Source organism: Sinocyclocheilus grahami, unplaced genomic scaffold (assembly GCF_001515645.1).
Source record: "Sinocyclocheilus grahami isolate Dianchi unplaced genomic scaffold, SAMN03320097.WGS_v1.1 scaffold16.1, whole genome shotgun sequence".
Lineage (NCBI taxonomy): Eukaryota > Metazoa > Chordata > Actinopteri > Cypriniformes > Cyprinidae > Sinocyclocheilus > Sinocyclocheilus grahami.
The window spans coordinates 1,066,306-1,088,444 of record NW_015505195.1 but is presented as its reverse complement, the minus strand read 5'-3'; the positions used below and the strand labels follow the sequence as shown (position 1 = coordinate 1,088,444).

The 22,139-nt window shown below is 37.8% G+C and overlaps 1 protein-coding gene and 1 long non-coding RNA gene across 2 annotated transcripts in view; both read left to right on the top strand.

The window, feature by feature from the left end:
• LOC107603298 (uncharacterized) overlaps positions 1 to 10,440 on the top strand; it is a 19,557-nt gene extending 9,117 nt beyond the window's left edge. The window contains exons 2-3 of the long non-coding RNA XR_001604440.1: positions 1,654 to 1,661; positions 10,370 to 10,440. This is a non-coding gene — a long non-coding RNA (uncharacterized lncRNA). The remainder of the gene's footprint in view (positions 1 to 1,653; positions 1,662 to 10,369) is intronic.
• The window catches only part of LOC107603279 (cytosolic carboxypeptidase 6-like), a 409,489-nt gene that overhangs the window by 228,175 nt on the left and 159,175 nt on the right, over positions 1 to 22,139 (top strand). The gene's annotated exons all lie outside the window — the stretch shown is intronic.

Here is a 22,139-nt window from a genome sequence, read left to right as displayed (position 1 = left end):
GGAGCAGCGGTGGGCTGTTGTTGCTGTGCTGGCTTGGATAGTTTTGAGTTACATTTTGACAAAACCTGTCAGATCTAAGTATTATTATGTTTTTTGTTTAAGTTATTGTTTAACATGATTCTTTTTTATTATTATTTTGGAACAAATTAAGTCTCTGTTTAAGAACGCCGGTCGCAGCTGCAGGTTCCGCTGCTTTAGAGCACCGCATATGCACGCGCATATATGTTCGGTTTGCCTAACTGAACGTAGTTTAACTGTCTGCCACAAGTTGATCTTGTAATAAAGGTCTCATCGAGGAAAAACCCGCTGTATTTTTGTATTCATTGCATTTTTGAATTATAAAAGTTAAATAATTAATTTTATTATAAAAATATTAATGATTAATCGATAGTCGATCGTTAATTCTCCCGACGATCGACTAAGAAAATTTAATCGAATGCCCATCCCTAATATATATATATATATCCTTTGATGGCTAAGCTGAATTTGCATCAGTCATTACATTACCTCCAGTCTTCAGTGTCACATGATCCTTCGGAAAACATTCTGATATGCTGATTTTGTGCTCAAGAAACATTTCTTATTATTGTCAGTTGTGCTGTCTAATATTTTTGTGGAAACTGTGATACAATTTGTTTTTCAGGATTCTTTGATGAATGAAAAGTTCAACAGAACGTAATTTATTTAAAATAGATTTTTTTAAATGTCGTTTCTGTCAATTGAGTATTCATTTCTTTAAAAAAAACAAAAACTTACTGACCCCAAACTTTTGAAAAGTAGTGTTCTTATCAGTGCTGAAAATAATACAGTATGAGATAAGTTAAGCATTATGTGTTGAATGAAGCATTGTCAATAATGGACAAAATTTGATATTGGAAATGTAATCAAAATATTTATTTTAATTTATTTTCTCATATGTTTATAATATCAGGCATTTCAGAATGTTATAAATGATATAAAAAATATATAATATCTGTAAATAATCACATTAAATTGGCCCACTCATTTATCTCCTGTTGTGTTTTATCTGTACATGAAACATAAGCATGCAGATGCAGATTCTTCTGTGTGTAAGTTGCTTTTCTCTGCATTTCATCTTTCTCTCTTCACTCTCTATGTACTTTTGTGATCTCTTTCTCCAGCTCTCTGTTTTTCGCTGGTATCATATGGTGGTTCTGGTTAGAATTTGCTGCACTGCTCTTTGTTTGGGTACATAAATCATAAGACCTGCAGCTGCACCGCAAAGGTCACTTCAAATCTCAAGTAAAATGGAGTAGAGCCCAGAGGGAGAGGACCTCCTAGTGCCAGCTCGCTGCTTCCTTGCTGTCGTGTGTGTGTGTGAGAGTGTGTGTGTAAGGTGAGGGGCTAAAACTCAAAGAGAAATGTGAATGGAGTAAATCCAGCAAATCTCACATGCTCCAGTGCCCGCAGGAAAAGAGAGAGAGAGAGAGAGAGAGACTTCTTTTCCATCGAAATAGTCCCATGCTCACGTCGGAGCCGTTGCTGAATCTCTCTCAGAACTGGATGGATATACTGTATATATATATATATATATGCTGTATTACTATATTAAATATATGTGTGTGTGTGTTTGTATTTATATATTCTGCAGTATCCAAATAGCAATAGAGTGCATTTACAGCATTATTTTAGTTGGGTTGGTTCAATGTAGTCACAGTGTCAGAGTTGAATTGTTATGGGAGCTCGGGGTTAGCGCTGAATGTTCCTGCCACTCTGTGATTCAGAACTCCACTTTCAAGGCCACAAAAGCAAATCCTTCCATTCAGCTGCATGTCAAGAAGAGGAGAGAGAGCAGAGGAAGTGAGGCATGTGTGCAGCCTCACCCAGTCCATCTCTTCTGTTTCAATCACGGTGACACACGTCACTGTATCAGTGTCGCTCATTCAGACATATACATGAACACATAGAATACATAGATAGAATACTATGTATTTTCTAATTTTATATATATTCAGTAGATTCCAATTGTGTAGTATTGTTTTTATAAATATAAAAAATTCTGTATATATTAGAGAAAATTCTACTGAGGAAAATTCATTCTGTATGTCAAAAGGGCAAAAAAAGTTTAGTTGTGTTTTGTCCCAAACATTTTTTGGACTGATGCAATTTCTATGATGTGTGATGCTTTTTGAATTGCAATTCAGTAAATCCTTTTTCCTGTCATTCTCATTTAAATTCTGTTTCAGCATCCTGTGAGGACTGGCCAATTCAACTCAGATTCTAAGTCATAAATTTGAAAGCAGCCAATTCTTAAATTCAGAGTGTTGTACGCAAGTGGAGCATCCACACACAACAGAGAGCTGCAGAGGTAACACAGGGACACAGGCCCAGAGAGAGCTTTGACAACCAGAGAATGAAGATTAAAATCACTGCAGGACACAAATTCTGCCGTGGGATTGTGTGTATGTGTGCGGGGGGAAATGCTCCAAAGCGTTTTCCAGTTTATGTGTGTCTGGCTTCGACCGGCAAAGAAAAATTGTGGTCACGAACTCTCCGCTCTCCATTTTCCAGTTGTGAACTGTTATTTCTTACAGAGTAAGCACTAACTTGCTGTAACAATCCACTCATATCTCTGCGGTACCAATCCCAGCATTCCGTTCAATACGTAGTGAAGCCCCTCCCTCGCATGAGTGAACAATAGGGCCCGAGCAGGGAGGGCGTGGAGCCATGTAGCCTCAGTGGGCTTAAATGAAATTCATCCAGTGCATGCAGGAAGTCATAAGCAGACAGTGAAGAATGGTAGTGCTGTAATCTCTCTGCTGGGGAGCGGGACGGGACGGCGGCCAGACGTAGTCAGCAAGCCGGGGGAAACGTGAATGTGGCAGCGCAGGCTCAGCTGTGATCATTGTGTGTGCTTACTCGTTTCAGCGTGTGTTTGTCAAGCTCAGGTGTGGGCTATTACAGATATGTGTGTTACACTGAGTGAATGTGGCAGAGGCACCTGCTCTGTTTGAATGTTCCGTCTGTTTGATCTTAGGCCTGGAGCCTCACACACATACATGCACCTCTCTCCTGGGGCTCTGTCTGTGTGGGTGAATCACACCAAAACATGCCCAGTTTCACCCAAAAATCTAAAGAAAAAACATATATATATATTTTGCATAACAAAAAGATTTTTGCGTAGTGAGGATTTTTTTTTTTTTTGCCATGACAGTTCAGAACTTTTTCCCTTTACCGTAATGCATTTTAGTTTTGATGTTTTTTGTTTTGTTTTAATTTTTGTAAGTTCCGTTGTTCTTGAAAGGATAGTTCACCAAAAATGAAAATTCTGTCCTCATTTACTCACTCACTCACTGTTCTAAATCCATAAGACTTTGGTTAGACTTCTAAATACAAATCTGTCCCTCCATCTGCCCAGATAACCAAAACTTAGATGATCCAAAATAAGATCATAAAGGTGTCATAAAATGGTTCCAGATGAATTGAGTGCTTTAATAGTAAAAGTATCGTGAAGAGATATTGTCTCTTTATATGATAAAACAGATTTAATTCAAGTAAATTAAGGCAGAATTTTCATTTTTGTAAGAACATTTTTGTAAGAACCCTTATAAAATGCTTTAAAAATCAAAGTAGAATTTGTTTTATATACCTTCAGTTACTGTTGATTTTTAAAGCATTTTATATTTTATTTTATTTTTGCATTACTAATAAGAATTGGGGGTAAAATGTGTTTGAATATATTGTCACAATGCAGAAAATCTTGAAATTGCTCTACAATAGACACTTCGTTTAAACCAAATATAATTTCTTATTTTTGACTGAGGTGAATGGAAGTTCTTGACTGGCTTTATGATTCATTCATATAGTAGTTGTGTGTGTGGTTGGGTTGTTATATTGCCTCTGATTTTTCAAAACCTCGCAGGTTTCCGTAACAGTTGAGTAAATTATTCTAGATCACATTTTAGAATCAGCAAGAATAATTCATTTGACTTGGTTCTGGGTTTTTTTTTTTTTTAATAAACTTGAGTTTCCTTCCCGCTCAATGAATTCGCCTGGTTGACCTGGGGTTGATTTTTTATGAAGATTACCAGTGCCCATTAGGGTTCTGCGGCATGTGTGAAAGACCTCAGTAGGTTTGAAAGAGGAGCGTGTGGTCACCGTATAGCCCGAAGACTTCCCCTGGATCCACTATTGCGGTTCCCTTCCTCACTCTCTCTTTTTTCTCCTCTAGACACAAATAAATAAGTGATATTTTCATTAATCCTTGCCTTCCTTCAAAATAATATGGTGGCTACTTCATAAAACATTGATGCCAATCTTTCATTATTCATTTTGGGGGTCCTGTTTTTTCGTTCCTGAAAGGAAATTAGAAATGGGGTGGGGTGGGGGGAGTAGACACAGAGTGACAGACTGGAGGGAAAGGAAGTATGACAAGGCCAGGCAGAGTGGCGTTTTTGCATTATGTTTTATCTCCGTTCTGGCTGAATGCCATTTCCTGCCGGTGTTGGAGCTTATAGCTCAGGTAGGGCTGAGTAGTGAAGTGTGGAGAGGGAACACATATCCCAAACATATTTTCAGATTAACGAGAGTTCCGATCGCTCTGCTCCATCAGGTGACTCACAACTCTGAGATGCGAACAGAACATTCTACCTTGTATGCAATAATAAACATGAATGCTAGTAAACTCTGTACAGCGGATATTCCACTCTATATGTTTTGAACGGAGGCATCATTGAATGCTGCACATTAATGATATTGATACATGCATCCTATATCCCGTTTGCATCTAATTTGTGGTTAGCCTAATGGATGCATGTATAGAGTACGTAAAAGGTCACTTTCTCCCCTTTCCCATGGCCCTTTGCCTTCATTAAAGCCCACCATGAAAGCCTTCGCTATTGATTTGTGAGTTTCTCATGGATGCACTTTGAACTCTCTACCATTATGTGGAGCTAATGGTTGTTTGCATGTAGTTTAGACCAGCTATGTGATTTGTGACCCCTGCGGTAACCATTTTGACGGTCGCGTGGCAGAAAACACTGCTGGAACGAGAATAGGTGTATGTGCTTTTGATAACAAGCTCCTAATTTCGTAATGATGCTAAATGACAAGGAAGGCAAACCATCCGTCAAGCTGCTCTGCGGGAAGAATGGACGAATAGGTCCTGTAAAAATGAAGGATATTAGAACTATGGAGTCTATGTTATCAAGCCCAACCAGAGCTCAGCGCCATTGATGGAGATGAAGGGCCTTATATGCTTAATTAGACTGTGGTTTGGGGGACAACAGGTCAGAAATGATTTATACTAAACTATTTGTGATTTAAAAAATGCGTCCTTCCTTTATGAATTGGAGAGAAATGTTTTCAGTGTCGACCTGCAAGGTGACAAAAGTATTTCTGTAAAATTTTCTGTAATAATAGTAAAGGTTAATTACTCTTTTCCCCCCTCCTGTGTTATTACTTTAAGTACAGTTTCACAGCACAAAGGGAAAAGCTTATTAGCTCAGGCTAATTAGCACAACACCATCACATTTTCGTGGAATCGCACAAAACATAAACAAAAGATTCTATAGCTCCACCAGCAGCCTATGCAATTATTCTGATTCATACGTGTTCCAACAACAAACCAGCGTTATTGACTTTATAAGCGGTTTCAGTCCCCACCGTATCAGCTTCATCAATCGCACAGACTCTTAGCAGATGCTTGGCTGTACTTTACATCCTGGAGACGGAGGGAGGGAGAGAAGGAGAGGTTATACTCAGTCAAACCTGTTCAGCCCATGCACGTACCTGCCCGGCGAGCCGTTATGAATTTGCATGCAGAGGTGCTATATGTGTAAATGGCTTTGTAGAGCTCCATTGCGCTGAGTGATTTACATTTACTGCATAATGCCACAGTTCCAGCTTCTCCTTCACCATTTGCAGCCAAAGTTCTCTCTCTTTCTCCTAAATAAGTAGTAATCTGTCACTCGTCTAATACAAGAATGAGAGACAGAAAGCAGGGAAGTTGCCATTTTAATCTCTCAAGCAGAAATGAAAGCCTACGCGACGTCCTCCAGTGAGCTCATAGAGGAAGAATTACAATCGGTTTTACTAATCTACTTTACGAATCGCTTTCCATCAGTTAACTGTTTGAATTGTTCACCCTTCACGAGGGTTTTTACCATTTTCTGCTGCAGGTTTGAAATATTATGCACTTTGGCTGATGATACATGGGGCAACTTTTTGAGCAATTTTACCGGGCAGCTTTTTTTGAGCAATGTTGCTTGGGCATTTTCCCATTGAGAATGGGTAACAAATTTCTATCTGGATACTTAAGATCGGTCGTGGGTCCTGTGTCTCACCTGATTGCCCGTTGATGGCAACATTGCTCAAAAAGTTGCCCCGTGTATCATCAGCCTTTGTTAATGCTTGGTTTGGCTTTGCACATGTGTGCGTGTAACCGCTCGTGTGGCTCGTGTGGGCGGTCCTTGGCCAGTACCCAGCTGCCCCTGCTTTCACACTTGCATCCACACACACCTGTCAATCAAACACATTTGCTGAGGTACCACTAGACATCTGAGACTCTCTGGTTCCTTGTTTGTCTTGTTTTGTACCTCATGTTGTTCTCTCCTCCTGAGCACAAATCCACTAAACTACATCTTCAGACGTCAGTGTTTGAGGGATCTCGTGACAACTGTCAAAAAATGTCTGGATTTTTTTGAAATACAAAAAATGTATTTCACCTCTAAATCAAATAAATAAATAATCATAGATTATATATTAGAAATAAAATATTAGATAAGTATGTATGGTAAGATTTATTGTGCTGCCTGTTAATTTATGGTGATTTTAATGAAAAATAGTAATTGTATTACAGTAATGAGAATAAGATTTTTGAGCAAAAAAAAAAAAAGAAGAATGCCTCTAAATGTTTCTTTTCCTCATGCAAGATATATTTTTATATTTGTTTTCTTTTGATTTTGTGGTGAAATATTACCCTGACATTTACTTGTGAGATTTACCATTTTGTCTTTTCAGCAGATTCAGAACAGACATTGATAATTCAAAAATATTTTCCATGAGATCCACTTGCAGTGAATTTGTGCACCAAAACAGTCAAGCAATGTTGTTTTACATGACCGTTTTACCATCTCTCTCACCCTTAGAAACAGGTTGTTTTTGCTATGTAAATGAGCTCTGTTCTGATTGGGTAACTTGTTTGTACCTCCATTTGCACTGTTGTTGTTAATTAAGTTGCTGAGTCCTGATGATATGTAAATGTTGGCTGTAAAATGTTAGTGCACACATTGGGCCTCATTCATGAAACACGAGCGGAACGATTTTTTGTGTAAATCGTTCGTAAAGCTGTTCTGACGTAAACTTTCGAATTCATGATAATTTTCAAAATGTTAGTTGGTACGAAAGAAATGTACACCTGCTCCCTACCAGGTGTAAATTGTGCTTAAAACGTTCTGTGTTCTTTTTGGCAAACTGATGACACTGAATTTTGATGCACTGCCATAATAATTACAAGTTAATTTGCCCTTGCCCTCTTTTAGAATTTTTTTTTTTTTTTGAGTTGATAACTGTAAAACACAGCGCTCGTCACTGTCACTATTTACCCAGCCGTAAAATAGAGGACAGGTGGGACAAATAGCGACCAACCATCCTACTTGTACAACGACTGCCTACAACAATGGAGAAGTCAATATTACTGGTTACTGCATTTTTATATTCAGTAATATTCTTCAAAATGAGATACTAGTAATTACTAATTACTATTTTATACTAGTTGCCGCCGTGGATATTCCAAATCATAGCAACTAAAGCGTCTCAGCTGGAAAAACGCTGTGCCACCAAAATGTTCTCAATCACCACCAGCTGGTTTATTGTTAGGCATGTGGCCTATTAGTCTTTTTTGCATTTATGCAATAAACTGGAGCCAGACCTGAGAAAGTAGACCAGAATATTCCACTGCGTTCCTGGACACGCAATTTGTGTAGCTGTAATTCATAGGCGGGGATTATGCTAATTGTGAATGAGCATGCACGAGTGCCCTATTTACGAATGATTGGAATTCATTGACATACACACATTTAACTATCAAATCGGACGTTTACGAAGCGTTTGTGAATCCGGAGGAGAGTTTTCGGGAAGGTCTGTTTTACATGCAAATTACTCCGAATTTACTCCTATATTTACGCAAGTTTCATGAATGAGGCCCATTGTAATGTCATAACCATTGCAGGTAGTCGGGGTCTATGTGGACAGGTCTAATGGACAGTGTGTCTACATAGTACATTTAACTTCTCTGTTTCTAGCAATAATAGTAATATTTTGCATGATAAGTCCCACTTTTTGTAATGAGTGGTAAAACTAAACTTCAAGGCTGGGCAGAATCCTGTGTCTCCTGCCCTCAGAGGGACATGGCCGGTTGGCTGGTATGTTGTTCTCTGGTTGTAATTGAGATGTTTCAGAGGCTCCAGTGTGGCATGTGCCACTGAGGGACAGGCCAAGAGCACAGGGGGAGAGGAGAGCAGTGCTGTCTGTCTGCCTAAGAACAAGATGACTTCGGTCAATTCAATAAATACTATGACCAGTATACCCCCAAACATACAAACCTCCACACAACTTCCCCTCTGCCCCTGCACACGCACACAGTCCCTCTGAGAGCCTGTGGCAGGGAAGTTAATTGGCAGCATCTGCTCTCTAGGAGGTAGTGTACCCTCCCAAACCCCCTGCACATCCACCGGGCATCTGGAGACACCAACCTGGCTGTGGGCACCAAAAGTGATGGAGGTGGATGAGGTAGAGAGTAAGAGAGAGACAGAGATACAGAGAGCAGACTTGCAGCTGGCACTATTGCTAGCGGGGATGTGGTCAGACAGGCTGGCAAGCTGTGCCAGGCAGGGACGCCCCCAAGGGACAGATGGTTTACAGATCTGGACAGGATGCAAGGAGAGAGAGAGATGAGATCCTGACAAATGCAAAAAATGACTTGTTTTAAAGATTAAAATGCAGCACTTAGAATTTGGCAGTATAATTAATTTTACACAAATAGGGCGAGCCATCTAAATTCTCGTTTTTTTGATAGTTCTAGGCCTTAGACTTTCAGGAGTAATAGAAGCATTACTGAGATGAATGATGCTGCTATAGATTTGTGTGCAGTAGAAGAGTTGATTAATATGCAGTGGGATTGTTTAGTGTAGGATAGTGAAAGTTGCACGACACAAGATTCTGAGTAACTGGAAAATTAAAGTGGTCATCATATTTGATGTTTAAAATATAGCATTGTAGATTTTGAATAGTGAGATCTATTAACCAACACAATTAATTCTGCTTTTTAAATATGTTTTAAAATATGATTAAATTAAAAAATAACTACAATATAGTTGTTCCTACTGAAGCCTGTTTCTGTCACTGAATAAAAGTTTTTTAAAAAGTAATTGCACCTTTTTATCTCACAATTCATTTTGTAGCAGGTGCGAGTTTTTTTTTTTTCACTTTTTTTTTCATAATTGTGAGATATAAACTCACAATTGTAAGAAAATGTCAGAATTGTTTTTTCCCTCAGTATTGTACGGAGGAGGATTACGGCCAAGCAATAATAAAAAATAAAACCATCTCGAGATTATATTATATTATATATATTATAATACGAGATTAAACTTGTTAAATTTCATGAAAAAAGTCGAAATAAAATTTAGAGAATTAAATCATTAAATTTAGAGAATAAAATTGTTTCGACAAAAAACTTGTTAAATTTCCAGAAAAAAAGTTGAAATAAAATGTTGAGAATATAAACTCATTAAATTACAAGAATAAAGTTGAAATAAAATGTTGAGAATAAACTCATTAAATTACGAGAATAAAGTCGAAATAATGCTGAGAATAAACACACTGGTGTCATGTTCATTTAATCTCGTTGGACAGTGTTAATCAGAGTCTGCAGTGGCGCAGGTCGTTGAGAGCGATGCTCGTGGATGAAGCATATGCAGTCGACCCGCGTTTGAATCAGCCTTTTGCCCAACTCGCTCTTCTTCCATTTTTTTCATCACATATCACATCGGATGCTATTTACACTAAGTGAAAATAGTGATATAATATATTTACACTAAATGACAACATTTTTAGGGATGTGCTATTTACACCAAGTGAAAATAGCAATTCTATTTACGCTATGTAAAAATAGCAGATCTTTGCAATAAGTGTAAATAGTAATTAGATGCTATGTATACTTATAAATAGTGACAGATACTATTAGCACCTCAGTAGTGTTGTACATTAACAGGATGCAATAATAACATTTATTTTACTTATTAAAATTATTAAATAGACACTGCCTTATTGGTACACAACAAAGCCCTCCCTATAGCCTACCTATCTCTAAACCTACCCAATTAATACATCATTAAACACTCGTTAGGCAATTGATTTCCACTTTTCCGATGTGATATGTGATGAAAAAAGGAAGAAGAGCAAGTTCGGCAAAAGGCAAATTCAAACTCTGTTCGACCGCATACGCTTTATCCACGAGCATCGCTCTCTATGATCTGCACCACTGCAGACGCTGATTAACACTGTCCAACGAGATTAAATGAACATGACACCAGTGTGTTTATTCTCAGCATTACTTCGACTTTATTCTCGTATTTTAATTAGTTTATTCTCAACATTTTATTTAGACTTTTTTTCTCTAAATTTAATGAGTTTAATATCGAGATGGCTTTATTTTTTTATTATTACTTGGCCCTAATCCTCTTTTGTAGTATTGGACTTTTTTACTCGCAGTTCTGAGAAAAGAAGTCAGAATTGTGGGATATGAACTCGCAAATTACGAGAAAAATGTAAGAATTACGAGTTTATGTCTCGCAATTCTAACTTTATTTCTTGCAATTGCGAGTTTTATTCCGAAATTCTGATTTTATAACTTGAAATTGCTTGTTTATGGAAATTCTGATATTATATCTTGTAATTCTGAGAAAAAAGTCTAAATTTGTGAAATAAAAAGTTACGATTATTTGATTGGCTCCTTTAACTGGATTTGTACAGCAACCATATTGAGCCTCACAGTGTCTCCCATTGAGTTTTCTATGAGTGGTCCATCTCTTCCTCCTCTGCTGCATCTGCTTTGACTCACCAGCCCTCTGACCTTCATCCAGCTTTTACCTCTATCTTGCACTGATATCACTTCCTTTGAAACCTTATTTAGCCGAGTGTGTCATTGTTTTGATCTTGCAAGAGTCACCTTGTGTGGTATTGGGCAAAAAAAACACAGCTGACATCATTGCAGTCCCTGCTTACATTACAATAGCAAACATCACTGAATTTACCGGCATGCCTTGACATCACTCAGGTCGAATCCAGCTGCCCATTCAGATTTCATTTGATGAAAAACAGATCTACTTATTAATATGAAACCCTCAGTGTCCAGCTAATGTACAACTGTGTGTTTTTTTCCCAGAAGGCATTATTAGATTATGCAGTTGAAAACTGCTCTTACATGCTAGCGTATATGAACACTTTTCCTGTTGACTGTGAGAAAGACAAATCAGAAGTGATGTTGTGGTGGGTTTATGAGGAGAGTAAACCCTATCACTGTCTACTCTCAGCATCCTAACACCAGCAGTGCCTGGGGCTACATTAGCCGGAGGGCCGTACCCTACGATAACTACTTCCTGCTGTACGATCTCAACCTGGACCTGATGCTCACATCTAATGGAGATAATGTGGATGGATTTCAGCTTGTATCTCTGCCATCTCACTTGCATCTCCCTCATCCCTCTGTTTTTCCATCTCTCAGTCTATCTCAGCGCCATCTCCATCAGTGTCTGGGTGTGTTTGTATGTACATATGTGTGTCAGTGGAGTAGAGATGGAGTGCAGACTGGCGCCAGGCTGTCTCCTTGGGTCCACTCCACCTTCTCTGATAATGCAGTCAGCCAACACATCTCAGCCATCCCCTGGGAAAGAGGGAAGAGGAGGGAAAAGAGACGGCACACCTGCATCAGAGCACCCCTTCTTCTCCCCACCCCCCACAACTCTTTTCTTTTTACAAACACTTTTGTCATGTGAAGCGTTAGATCTCACTAAGAACATGAGTCACCACCCCACTAATCAGGCTTTGATGTTCTGGTTTTCTTATACACAGATATTAATGTAAATGTTAATATATATATATATATATATATAGAATATAAAAACACATTATGTTAATGCTCAAGCTAAGTTATAGTCTGAACTTCATAACATAACAAACATTTATAAAATTTAAAAACGATAGAAATTAAAAAAAATACAATATAACAATATATATATATATATATATATATATATATATATATATATATATATATATATATATATATATATATTTCTTTTTTTTTATATTAATTGTCTTTGCTGTTTTCTTGTACGACTCTTATTTTATATTTTTTGAGTCGGGCTGAGTTTCAGCTTTGCCGTGCATTGTTTGTCATGCAGTGTACAGGGGGCAATAAGAGGCAAATAACTTCTGACCGGCATATGGATATTTGGATGAATTTCTGTCTGAAGTGTTGGTCAGTTAAAGCAGAGCTATGAACCTAAATGAAACCATGGCAACAGCATTTGGAGCGATGGAGGCTACACAGTTCCGAGTTTTGGGGGTCCCATGTGTTTATTTTACAAATATAGTGAATATACTTTACACCACATGCGATTTACTCGTATAGTGAGAGTTGGTATTTTTTTATAAAATTTTTTTATTTTTATTAGTCGGTTATTCTAATGCACATTAACATACAGATACAGTCTCAGCTATACAGTGGAAAACAATAAGAAGCATACAATCAGGTAGAAAAGTCAATACAGTCAGGCTAGAGGCTAAGTATGCACCATAGAATAGAAGATCAAGAGAGGTTGTTAATGTAGCACCAGAGAGGTGTTCACATCTGCCAAAAATCATTAGACTTTTGATGTATATCAAAGGTGAGTTTCTCAAGTGGAAGTAACGTAGATATTTGAGACAACCACATTTCAAAAGAGGGTACTTGAGGAGATGACCACAGTAACAATATGCATTTCTTTGCCAGATAAACCAAAATTAAAAACAGTTGTTTGGTGTGGAAGTCAAACACAGTCTCCACTCCACTGTATAACAAATACAATTCCAGAGAAAAACAAAATTTCAACTTAAAAAGACTTTGTAAAAAATGATGTACTTTAGTCCGAAAAGAAAAGATTCTGTCACGATACCAGAAGCAGTGAAGGAATGTTCCTTTGCGTTTTTTGCAATTAAAACAAAGATCAGAGGAGTTTCTGTCAATCTTTTTTAAACGTAAAGGTGTAAGGTAAACTCTGTTAATGAATTTATAATTGAGTTTGTGAATCCCCAATGAAGTACATTTAAAGAACAAATTGTTACATATGGCGGACCAATCCGTATTATCAATTCCTTTTTCCCACACGCTCTTCAAAGTTTCTATAGAGGAAGTACATGAATTAACCAGAGCATTATATATTTTAGATATTAACCCCTTAGAAAAACTGTTTATTACAATTTGTTCTATGGCAGTAAGTTCAAATCTCAATTTACCATTATCAGACAAAAGGTTTTATGAAATGATGCAGTTGAAGGTATTTAAAAAAATTTGGACTGTGGTATACTATATTGGCGTGATATTTCTTGGAAAGATTTTAATGAATTGCCTGAAAAGAGGCAAGATAACTTAAGGATACCTAATTTAGACCAAACTGAAAGGCCAATATTCTGCAGAGAGACAGGGAAATCAGGATTAAAAGCAATAGGTGAAAACAATGTGAAATAAGCTGGAATTTTAAGATATATTTTAATGTCTCTCCATGTCAAAAGAGTGTTATAATAATGAAGTTTGTTGAAACACATTCGAGCTTTTCAATATTTGTAATAAAAGGCAGAAATTTTAATGGGAGAGGAGCGCAAGCCATTGCTTCCATGTTGAACAATCTAGAATCAGTACTTTCATTGTACCAACTGACCATATGCTTCACCTGTGCTGACCAATAGTAAAGACGAAAATTTGGTAAAGCGACTCCTCCCTTGTCTTTTGGTTTCATTAATTTGTTCAAATTAATTCGGGGCATTTTATGGTTCCAAATGAATTTAGAAAAGTGCTTATTGATGTCTTTAAAGAAAGTATTGGGTAAATAACAAGGTAGGGATTGAAATAAGTATAAAAAGAGAGTTGGTATTTAACAAAAACATTGTTGAAACCGCTCAATGTATGTCCGGATTAACTCTTTTCAGCAGTTTTATTGTTCGTCAAACTCTGATCAATTAGAAAAGCAATAATACACCAATTCTCAGCAAGCCTCATGATCTGAGGCACCACTAATGATGGCTTCCAAACAGGTTATCCAATTTCCATCTGTTATTGTCCAGACAAACAGGTAGTCCCGACCCAGAATTGCACGAGAAGCTGACACATCGAACCGCTCAAACAAGAAAAATATTTATCTTTGGGGAAATTATCCTAAGAATAGCTTACTTATAATTGTCTTTGCATCTTAAACCGGGATAGCAAAAGGCATTTCAACATTACCTTCACGTAAACAGCAGAGTAGCTTTTTACTCAAATAAGTAAATGTGTGTAATGGGAATTTTGACGACACCGTCTGTGCCCTCAAAATCTCAGAAGTCTCAGTAGGCCACGGGGTTCTCAGGTGGGGAAAGTCGACAAAACCACGGAAAAACGACACGTAAACACATACACAGACATTCACACCAGGGCATCTCTTAGACGTCACCTTGTCTAGCTGTTATTACCCTCTTTTCTCTAATGCACACCTGCCTCCATCTCCTACAGTCTGCGTATGGATGTGTGTACGTGCCCTGTGTGATTTCTGCCCCTGTGCCTAAGGAGGGGGCATGGCGCCATGTTGGCTAGTTCATAGGGCTCATCTGCTCTATGATAATTACCCCAGACATCCCTCAGCACAGCAGGGCAGATATTTTCCACTGTGGGGTCACACTTATGCAAACACACACACACACACACACACACACACACACACACATTATATTACCACTGTTAGCCACTGCTGGATGAGACTTGCTATAGCCTGATCACTATACGCACACACACACGCACACCATTATGCCACTGCTACAGATGGGATGAACCACCTGGGACATGCAGCCCCGCGATGGGGTGTTGTGGAGTGTTTTACTGATGACGCATTAGTGAGTGAGAGAGGGAGATTACATGAACCTCATTGTGAACAGGCAGACAGGGTGTGGCCGATGTTTTTACCCATTTTTTTTTCTTTGTATAAGTGTGATGTAAGAGGAGTCATTTTGGATTAAAGGGTGGGTCGGTTCCTTAAGGCCCTAAACACAATATCTATGGCCATCTACTGGCCAAGGAAAGAGCACACAAAAAGTAATTTTTCTCTGATGTTCATTCATTAATTTATGAAGTGTAGAGGTTGGGATATTAGTAAAGAAAATGTTTGGCTGGTTATATGCAGTCAAATATATCATATAATTTATATATATGCACTACTGTTCAAAACTTTGGGGTCGATGGATTATTATTATTTTATTTTTTTTAGTTATGCTCACCAAGGCTGCATTTATTTAATCAAAAATACAGTAAAAACAGTAATATTGCTAAATGTATTATATTTTTACTTCTATTTTTCTGTTTTAATACATTTTATGTATAGTTAATCCCTGTGATGTCAAAGCTGAATTTTCAGCAACCACTTCTCTAGTCTTCAGTGTCACGTGATCCTTCTGAAACCATTCTATTTTTCTGTTTTATAATCATTGTAGAATTCTGATTTGGTGCACAAAAAACATTTCTTATTATTTTTTTTTTCAATTAGTTGGGCTGCTTAATACTTTGTGGAAACCATGATGCATTTTTTTGTACATTCTTTGATGAATAGAATGTTTAAAATACATTTTTGTCTTTATTTTTGTGTTTATGTATATCTGGCGTGATTTGTTGAATTTACAGGCATTTACAGTTCAAGTGATCAGCTCAAAAAGTACCATGAGGTAAGAAACACATTTCAAATCGCATACTTCTAAGTGGTTCTGCACCAGTTGAGCAACTGCCATTGAGATGAATGAGAATGCTAACGGAAAGCTTTCTCGATGTATTATAGACTTCTTTGAATGTAAGTGTTATTAGGTAATAGTAGGGATTTTGGATTCAAGCATTTTTTTTATTTTTTTCAATTTCAGTGCATTTATGTGCATATGCCTGCGATTGCATGGATAGAAGTGCTTCAAGCTCTTCAAGTTGATTCATAATGAGAATCTGTACTGTTGACCCTCTGCCTGTTCTCTCTGTATGCGGATTTTGCTTTTTATAGCATCACTATAGATACTATAGGGAAATCTCATCTCTTCCCACACACAGCCAATGACAGGGGCCGCACTAGTCACCTGCACACTGCTGGAGCCATCCGGTAACCAATTATCTGAAGATTACTGTTTTCATGTTCGTTCGAATTTCCTTGCACTTGTTTGTTTGTTTTTCATTTATTTAGTGCCCATTAATTTCCATGCATTTGAATATGGGCCTCAGTTGTTAAATGTCCATAAACCATAAAAAGTGCACACTACAAGCCAGACGCTTGTCACCCTTTCATGTTTATAGTCTGCAACAAAAAGCCCCAGATCATAATGTGTGCCATATACACTTGTGAGTCACACAGTTAACAATGTTTCCAAAGTTGTTTGAAATCTTGACTGACCTGCCAGGTGTGCACACTGTCTCAGACAAGCAAGAGAGCAGAAATGAGCAATGTGCATAGAAAAGAGACAGATGATATGTATGCCTGAATAATAGGGCAAGATGGTGGAAGATGCTGCCCTTTAAAAACTCTGTGCTTCTACTGCTAAATTATGGCAAATTTAGAGATGAATTTAGCATGGACAAGACAATGCATCATCCAATATATTATTAAATTAAATATATTTTATTTTATTTTAAAAAATGGTATTAATGTAAAATACTAAATCAAATATTCTATGTACATATTTATTTTTATGTACATTGTTTATTTTGACAGTTTAGTTGAAGAAATGAATGATAGACAAATCAAATAACAGAATCCCTGAAAGCTAAATTTCTTGTATTATTAATTTTTTATAGGCCTATATTTTTAATTGAAACCTTGTTGTAGTGACAGTAGACTAATTATACAGATTGAATGATTCCCCAATTTGGCCTATAGGTTATGTTGAATAATGATGTTTTAAATGTTCATCTAATTCATGGAATTCTTAAATAATTATGAATTTAATAATATAAATTATTAATAAATAATTAAATTAAATAATACAAATGCCAGCAACAACTGGGGGCATCTTTCCTCAAAGGTCTCACTTTTAATTTGAATAAAATCACTTAATAAAATCTATATTTTGAAGATAATTTAACCTCAGACTGTTCAGATAAATCTTATTTGTTGATGTTCAGATCAGGGTTATTATAGTTAACTAAAACTATAACTAAAAGTTTCAAATGAAAATGAAAATAGAAAATTGTATTCAAAATAAATACAAAAACTTTAATAATATATCAATGATACTAAAATAACACTGGTTCAGATGTAATCCTGAGGGTCATTTTTCTCGATCTTATCCTATATCCTTTAAAGTAATTTTCAATGCAAAAATTACCACACACACTTGCTCCAAGTTATTTGTTGAATTGACATGTTGTCTAGAATCAACTTTTGTATTGCTGTGTGAATGAGTTTGCATGAGATCATAGTCTATGATTAGTTGTGTAAAGCGTGTACCATAATGCCAGCAACACGACAGTAAGTGGAACTGTGAGTGTCTAAAAGGGCCTGTCCTTTATGTCAGGATGTGTTTGTACTGACCAGCGCAGCATTAATGTGCCCTATGCAGAGCTGCAGTATTGATTAACCACTTACCGTTTAGCCTTTATAGCTCCTATAGCCTTTGGTGCAATTTTCTGTATTTTGTTCAATAGTAATGAGTGCCAAATCTCTCCAGCGCCCCTATACACAGGCCGCTTAATCTCACAGCTAATCTGAACACCGACACACTCGGGAAATCCGTATCCTCGCTCCGTTTAGTTTTTAAGACAGTCCAGTGTGTGGTAGTGCATCTGAATGTGCCATTTCAATGTTCTAGTATTATCTGCCCAATATCACCCCAGAGGTGCCCGGACGCTCTTTTTGGCGGGCAGCAGTCGTAAAGAGCGCTAGGTTGGAATATATTAGCCTGAGAGTTTGTCTCTTTCTCTCTCTCATGGGTGTACGTTTATGATCTGAGCTGTAATGAGTGGATGATTTACGAGCTGTGAAGGCAGTATGATGGCCATGGCTCTTAGCGCTAATATTACACATGTCCCCCTGTGCTTGTGAAGAGCACTGCATCACAGACTCCAACACGCATCTGTGTGTGTGTGTGTGCGCGTCAGTGTGCTTAGTGCATGCACTTGGCATGTTCAACCATAATACCACTCAATAGACAAGCTCATGCTATTCTGCAGAATTCATAAACACTTGAGCTCAAATGCAGCTATGCATTTCAATCTAGTGAGGGTAATAGATCACGATAGACTCCAATTTAATCTGTCACTGCTTATTAAAGACAATAAACCCCTATAGGCTCACTTAGCATCAGTAAAATAAAACGCTGTACTGTAATCAATATAAGCCATAATTAATTTTTGTGCCGGTGCCTTTTTTGAGTAAAACTAATGTTAAAATTCTAAAAAAATAGTGTAGGATTTTTTTAAACAATTTATCACTCAGGAATAAGCTCGTAAACTTCACAATGAAACAGCAAGTCACACATTGAATTAAACGTGACATTTTGAATTAGAAAGACTGAAATAGTGTTTTCTTGTAAAACGTACTCCAATAATCTTTGTTTTATTTAAAACTTAAAAAATATATATTTTTGACAGTATAGGTTTGTAAATCTAGTTTGTCAATAATGTTTGAAATCTAGTACCAGTTAAATAATTTTTGAAATTACATCGGAATATCTAATCAAATAACCATTGTACGTGATTCCTTGCAGTGCAAGAGATTGTGGGTAAGATTAGACCACAGAATTGCTACTGAAAATGTTACATTCATTGATCTTGTACATTAGGGCTGCACGATAAATCGCATGCGATGGAGATTTACCGCTGATTACAGAAGCGGCTTTACTGATAAGATGCGCGTTAAACATAGCATGCGATTTATCGTGCAACCCTATTGTACATCCGTTTTTTTTATGTGTTTTATAATCTTCATTGTTATTGCAAATTCTGCTAATTTGTGGCCAAGATATCTGGTTAATAGAAAAAAATTACTTGAATCAGTAAAACTGTATTGAAAAGTACAAACCAATCAGTAATGCTTTGCATCAAATGTCAGTTTTCTTAGTTTTTTTTAGCAAACATGCTTTTAAGAATTATTTAGTTAGTTACATTACAACTGTATAATTGTGTATATATATATATATATATATATAGAGAGAGAGAGAGAGAGAGAGAGAGAGAGAGAGAGAGAAAATATAAGAAAGAAAATCAAATATAAAAATACATTGATAAAATTACAACTGCTCAATTCTGGGCAGATGATAAAAAATATATTTTTTTTAAAATGCCATAGACTCAAGTCATCTGGAGTCCAGAATATCTTGGAGACCTGTAGGTGGGATCTTTTGAACTAGGCCAGTAAACAACTCAACAGAACACCCTAGAGACCACCCAAAATGTCCTAGCAACTGCACAGCAACACCCTGGCAACCACCAACATGATTTATATCTGCTATGATTAACCAACACAAAATACAGTGTCTACTTTCCTCCCTAAATTGGCTAATTTGGTCCCTGGTTCCTAGATTCATTCTCCTATCTCTGATCCTCCACATGCATTCAACACTCTTCACCATTTAGAGAATCACACAGTGAATTCACACGCCAAAAACCCCTCATTTCAAACATACCATCGCACATGGACAGCTCGACCACATAGCAAGTGAGGTTGCTTAGTAACTGTGCCATCCAGTGCTATTCTCCAGTCTGATTCATGTCCCAAATGATAGATCCAATCACAGGAGGGCCACTCCACTCTCTCTACTTTTCACATTACGGCGGAAAAATCAAGAGAAAAGAAACGGTATCAAATGTAAAACAATAAATGCATTAGAAGAGGGATCGCTTGTTTGAGCAATAATTACACAATATGGGCCTACGTCCAAAGTCAAAAGAGCCTGCACAGATCTGAGAGTATCATTTTCATGATGAAATGTAATATCCGTATGTGTAATAGATCCCCTTTTTTTTCTTCAGCTGTTTTTGTCAGGAGAATGAGAGAAGAATCGTGGGACTTGACAGCTTCCTGCTCATATTTGAAACCATTTAACCTTCACAACATTAAGCAGATGACAGCCAGTGCTCTTAGAAGAATAGGAGAGGGCGACAAATGGAGAGAGAAAGAGACGGAAAGAGTCAGAGAGACAGGAGCCACTGCGATAACCTCTATGCTTGATTGATTTGAGAATATAGACAAGATATCCCACTCCGTATGAAAGCTAGCAATTTTCTCCCTCGTCTAGTTCCCTTCAGAGGGAAGCCGACAGCCGCGGCGGCATCAAAAGCCCCGTCGTGTTCCTGCTAACAGAGTTGAAAAGTGCCGCGAAGGAGAATAACACCTCGGTACGGGCCGGGCCGTTTAGCTAACAGCACATGCGCACACACACACATGAAAATAGAGATACAAGCACTAGTCAGCGATAGCCCTGTCCGCTCGAGTTGAAGAAACTTTGGGTTTCTTTACTCTTTCTTTAACAAGTTATGAAAACTCTTTCATTTTTAAAGTCCATGACCTTGAGCTTCAGGCGCTGACCTTTTCTCTATATGGAAATAGAGCCGAAGAGCAACAGCTCACTGTGTGTGTTTTCCTCGGGGTGGGGAGCGTGTATAAAAGGCTGAGGCGTTCGGCGGGCAGCTGAATTGTTAAGCTGTGTGTGTGTGGGTTATTGTCCGTCGGCCTGTTTCTTTTTTTCCCCCTCAGACACAGCGAGATAAATGTGTTTTGGAATGGGGGGCATTGTACCACATCCACCAGCATAGGGAGGCATGGGCACTATCATTTAGATAAAACAAATTACCAACAGCCACCACGAGAGAGAGAGAGAGAGAATGATAGAGGGGAGAACATACATTGCAGCAAAGATAGAAAAACGGCCAGCAGGTTTGAGATTCACCAGGCTCTCTCTCTCTCTATCACACAGAGGGGCAACACACAAAGCTATTTTCTCTGGCCAATAGCAGCGCAGCGGCGCGGGAAAGGCAAGCAGTAAATTCCCGCTGGGTAATTAAAATCAATAGCCACGACTCGCTCAGTAGCCAACCAGGTCAAACGCTGGAGAGGAACCGGGATAATGCCCAAACAGATAAATAAAAAAATAAAGTGAGGTGTCACGCTGTTTCATTAACCCTGCATGGGGAGAGATGTGTGAGCGTGTGTGTGTGTGTGTGCGGGCTAATGTCTTGGCAGGGTAGTCAGGTTGCACGGCAAAAAGTTGCGGGTCCTGAACTTAACCCCACTCAAACGCAGGCCAAATACTGCAGCGAGCACAGCTGACCCTGAGCATGAGACTCACACATATACTGTACACACATGCATACACACAGCATATACACAAATATATCTGTATGTACAGTGGGTACGGAAAGTATTCAGACCCCTTTCCATTTTTCACTCTTTGTTATATTGCAGCCATTTGCTAAAATCATTTAAGTTAATTTTTTTTCCTCATTAATGTACACACAGCACCCCATATTGACAGAAAAACACAGAATTGTTGAAATTTTTGCAGATTTATTAAAAAAGAAAAACTGAAATATCACATGGTCCTAAGTATTCAGACCCTTTGCTCAGTATTTAGTAGAAGCACCCTTTTGATCTAATACAGCCATGAGTCTTTTTGGGAAAGATGCAACAAGTTTTTCACACCTGGATTTGGGGATCCTCTGCCATTCCTCCTTGCAGATCCTCTCCAGTTCTGTCAGGTTGGATGGTAAATGTTGGTGGACAGCCATTTTTAGGTCTCTCCAGAGATGCTCAATTGGGTTTAAGTCAGTGCTCTGGCTGGGCCATTCAAGAACAGTCACAGAGTTGTTGTGAACTTCGTTATTTTAGCTGTGTGCTTAGGGTCATTATCTTGTTGGAAGGTAAACC